The sequence below is a fragment of the Aegilops tauschii genome, unplaced genomic scaffold (assembly GCF_002575655.3).
Source record: "Aegilops tauschii subsp. strangulata cultivar AL8/78 unplaced genomic scaffold, Aet v6.0 ptg000469l_obj, whole genome shotgun sequence".
Taxonomy (NCBI): Eukaryota; Viridiplantae; Streptophyta; class Magnoliopsida; order Poales; family Poaceae; genus Aegilops; species Aegilops tauschii.
The window spans coordinates 11,933-16,925 of NW_027332710.1; the positions used below are offsets into that span (position 1 = coordinate 11,933).

Below are 4,993 nucleotides of genomic sequence, written 5' to 3' on the forward strand. Positions count from 1 at the left end.
TATAGTAAGAAAAATACTACGTAAAGAAAAGGGGGGGTATGAAATATCCATAGTTGATGCATCAGATGGACGCCAAGTGATTGATATTATACCTCCCGGACCAGAACTTCTTGTTTCAGAGGGGGAATCCATCAAGCTTGATCAACCATTAACAAGCAATCCTAATGTGGGAGGTTTTGGTCAGGGGGACGCAGAAATCGTGCTTCAGGATCCATTACGTGTCCAAGGCCTTTTGTTCTTCTTCGCATCCGTTATTTTGGCACAAGTTTTTTTGGTTCTCAAAAAGAAACAGTTTGAAAAGGTTCAATTGTACGAAATGAATTTCTAGGTCCCGGGATTTCTTACCATCAAGTTGGTAAAAAGCCTCGATTTATTGGCAATTGCTAGAATTATCTATGATCTATTTTGGAAATCCTTTTTTTGTTTAGACTGCTTTTTGTTTATGAGATGTCTGGAATTCCTTATTTATATCCCATGCAAAAGAAGAGAATCCAAGGCAAAGGCGAGAACAATAAAATTAAAATTTCTTCCTTTTCGGAGGGATTGCAGGTCTTCTTAATCGTCTATTCGGCACAAGAAAAAGGCTTTTTCTTGTGCCGATTCTTCTTGTATCAAAATAAGAATCCTTTTTCTTCCTAATTCGTCAAAGATTACTATTTCTTCTTTATTCGGGTCTGTCTCTTGGACCTCTTTTTCTTTTGCTTAGGTTTAGCCGAGGTAGTGGACAAACAGAGGGGAAGAAAATATGGCGGGGGAAAAATTTCTTGTGATTGTGAGCAAATTGCTTGGCTTGTTTAATTAAGTTCAACTTCAAATTTACAGAAATTTTGCAAAAAAAAAGTAAACTCTTCCATTGAAGGTTTTTTTTATTTTTAGGCTAGTTGAATAGTTTTGATTAAGGTTTTATTAGTTTATTACTCGAAACTAAATCAAGGATTTTCAGGATACTTCCTTCGTGGAATAAGATATTGGATCCTCGAGTGATCTCTTTTTCTTGTTGCTTCATAAGAGTGAATCGAATAGATTCAATTCGCGTTATAAGAGTAAAAATTCCGCGGGTCCTTTCCGCTCTAATCAGATAAAGGGGGGTAAGGACCCGCTAAGCTCCTACTTTTTCATGTTTACAATCTGGTCCCTCCGATTACTATAGAGATGAACCCAATCCAGAATATGAACCATAAAAGAAAACACCTACTAAACCAATCACAGCAATACCAGCTACAGTACCTATCAGCCAAAGAGGAATTCTTCCAGTAGTATCGGCCATTTCCCCTACTTTCCTCCACATTTTATCAATTGGTCATGCTAGAGACAAAAACAGTCATGGGTAGTTATAAGGATGGTATCCTTCCAAATGGGATAAGAGAATTCTTATTAGTCTCTTTCTTTCTCTCAATTGAAGAAGTAATTGGAAAATAAAACAGCAAGTACAAAAATGAGTAATAAACCCCAGTATAGACTGGTACGATTCAATTCAACATTTTGTTCATTCGGGTTTGATTGTGTCATAGTTCTATAGTTGGAATTTGTTTTATCGTTGGATGAACTGCATTGCTGATATTGATCCCAAGAAAAAAACAGTAGGTACAGCTAGTCCGTGAATAGCCAGCCATCGCACTGTAAAAATAGGATAGGTTCGATCTATGGTCATTGAGGGCCTCCTAAAAGGATCTACTAAATTCATCGAGTTGTTCTAAAGAATCAAAACGGTCGGTTATTAACGGAATTCCTTGTCGGCTTTCCGTGAAATACTCGTTTGGCCTAGGACTTCCAAACACGTCATAAGCTAAACCCGTACTGACAAATAACCAACCCGCAATGAATAGGGAAGGTATAGTAATGCTATGAATAACCCAGTATCGAATACTGGTAATAATATCAGCAAAAGAACGTTCTCCCGTGCTTCCAGACATGCTGAACTCCCAAAATTTTTGTACATTCAAAAAAGGAATTGATTCCGTAAAAGATGGGATCGACCAGTAAATAGAAAATTACTGATATTTCATCCTTGTGAGATTGTCAATTTTGTACCAAAGGTGTATTTTGAGTATACCGAATTAGTATAGCTATCCTTCCTATGGCACAGCAATCTGGTTTTGCCTGGTTCCGAAACATAATTACTTTTTTATTTTTTTTGTCTATAGGTAAGCTATATGTTATTCAAGGCATCAATAGAAAACCCCATTTTTGTAGGTTCTACTTACTTTTCATTGGCTTCGGAATATATAGAGTAATTCGGAATAGCAGCCAAAATCTTGGGAAAATCTAAGTTAATGATCAATAGGTTTGGATAAATAATTTAGGAAGGATATTCTCATACTGACACAATACAAGGACAAGTATATGTGAAATCTATCCTTTCATAATTCGTAATTCATCCTTGTATTGTTTGTTGGATTAGGTCTAACTTTCTTGACCAAACTGCGAGCGCGGAACTTTACGAGATGAAATAGGGAAAGACAGAAGATAGAATAGAACTTAAAAGGATAATTGAAGTGACTCGTCTTCGAATCTACTTTGGTTGGAGTTCGAAAAAGGAATAAAAATAAAGTAAATTCAAGGAAGAGCTTTCTTTTTTTTTTTAACAGCCCCTTGGCAGGTCGTGGAATGCTTTTGTTCTCCTCTTATTCCATATGGAATACAATCAGTTAAAATAAGAAGGAATAGGGGAATATTCGATCGTTCACTCCAAAACGAGGGTCCTATTGAAAAAGAAATTATCCAAAATAGAAAGAAGTTTTTTTTTCAAATTCAATTGTTTATTTATCTCTTATTCAAAAATTTCCCTGAAAATTGAATGAAAAAATGAAATTCAATGGGGTTAGATGATCTAGTTCTTAATATTATTACTTTACTCAATTGACAAATTCCACAACAAATCTCTTGATTCGGAATTAGGGACTCATGTATCATCTGATGAATCCACTTTCTTTTACACTTCTGTATCTTACTCTACCTTGTTTTTTAGTATTATCTAAAATAACTGATGAATTCTGAATTTTCCATAACTTAGGTAAATGCTTTACCAACATATGTAGTGTAGTAAAAAAAAATAAATGGAATTTAACTCTTTCATGCTTACTTTAACTAGTTATTTTGGTTTTCTACTGGCTGCTTTAACTATAACCCCAGCTCTATTTATTGGCTTGAACAAGATACGCCTTATTTGAATTGACTGAATAATTATAATTCAGAAAAGAAAAATCTTTCTTTGGGATTCCTGGCATTCTACGACTCTTTTCCAGACTAATTAGGAATTCTTTTCTTGGTCATTGAGATTCGTGGATAATTTAGAGTACTATTTAGGGATAGATCGTACCTCTTTTTTTATCCCCTCGAACAAATCGAAATGATTGAAGTTTTTCTATTTGGAATCGTCTTAGGCCTAATTCCTATTACTTTAGCGGGATTATTCGTGACTGCGTATTTGCAATACAGGCGTGGGGATCAGTTGGATCTTTGATTGAGTCATTTTTTTTTGATTGACCTCCTCCAGACCAGAGAGGAGGTCAAATTGAAATTGGAGTTACAATTCAATTTTGTTAAGTTATTTTACTCTGCTTCGACATAAAATAGATGGAATCACGCTCTGTAGGATTTGAACCTACGACATCGGGTTTTGGAGACCCGCGTTCTACCGAACTGAACTAAGAGCGCTTTCATTCATTCAAAAAGAAAATCTTTTTCTATTCCTAATGTATCTCACGTACGTATAGTCTCCACAAATTCAAGTTATACCCACTTTACTTTAATTGATCTCGTCGCTACTGCCTATAAAGAAGAAAGAAGTAATAGGTAGGGATGACAGGATTTGAACCTGTGACATTTTGTACCCAAAACAAACGCGCTACCAAGCTGCGCTACATCCCTTTTCCAAATTAAATTGTTGTACAATGCCATTGTACACAATTCCTGTCTTCTTTTCCACATCATAATTTTCTTCTTCTTTCTATTTTCTTCTTCTTTCTTTCTCTATCTATATATAGAACCCTCGTGTCATTTCTTCTTTTTGGTCTCATATAATTAAGGAATTATATACATATAAAATCCAATATAATTTCGCCTATAAAAGAAGGATTACTTTTCCTTGCTAATATAGGAAGAAGGGGTCATCTTTTTCTTTTTTAGGGATAGGAAAATTTCGTCGATATGGTTCATTTTATATATAGCATAACAATCTTGGGCAAGAGTTTATGATCATATATGTATTCCAACAAGGAAGGAGGATTTTCAATGCGGGATATAAAAACATATCTCTCTGTAGCACCCGTGCTAAGTACTCTATGGTTTGGTGCTTTAGCAGGTTTATTGATAGAAATTAATCGTTTATTCCCAGATGCTTTGTCATTCCCTTTTTTTTAATTCTAGTTATTGCTATGGGAGGGATAGATTTCTTCGTGATATGACAAAATTTGATCCTTTTCAATCTTTTTTTAGTATCGGAAGGAAAAAGAAAGAAAAGATGGATTGGGTTGAACCTCAGAGTCATTAAAAATTTTGTAAACCCCATTTTTGAAAATAGAAATTCAATTTAAAGGGGTACCCAAGCTAAATAAGGCCTCAGAAATCAGAGCATAGAAAAGGTGGGGCTGGCTAATTAAATGAAAGGATTTCGAACCAAAATCTTTGCTAATTCGACAAGGATTGTATTCTTTAATTATTTCTCTATTTTTTATTACTTAATTTAAGAATAAAAAAAAATTATTCTAATGAATTTTATTCTTCTTCTTCGGATTCAAAATAGAAGAATAAAAGAATAAGTAGAAGAATTAAGTTAAGTCAATCCAAAAAGAAAAGGAGGTTCATGGCCAAGGGAAAAGATGTTAGAATCAGAGTTATTTTGGAATGCATCAGTTGTGTTCGAAAAGGTGCCAATGAGGAATCGACGGGGATTTCTAGATATAGTACTCAAAAGAATCGCCACAATACACCCGGACAATTAGAATTCAAAAAATTTTGTCGTTATTGTCGCAAGCATACGACTCATCACGAA

The 4,993-nt window shown here is 34.6% G+C and overlaps 2 non-coding genes across 2 annotated transcripts; both read right to left on the reverse strand.

The window, feature by feature from the left end:
• Positions 1–3,583: 3,583 nt before the first annotated feature.
• TRNAW-CCA (transfer RNA tryptophan (anticodon CCA)) lies at positions 3,584–3,657 on the reverse strand. The gene has a single exon. It is a non-coding gene; the product is annotated as a tRNA-Trp (tRNA).
• A 139-nt stretch (positions 3,658–3,796) lies between these two features.
• Positions 3,797–3,870, reverse strand: TRNAP-UGG (transfer RNA proline (anticodon UGG)). The gene has a single exon. It is a non-coding gene; the product is annotated as a tRNA-Pro (tRNA).
• Positions 3,871–4,993: the final 1,123 nt, after the last annotated feature.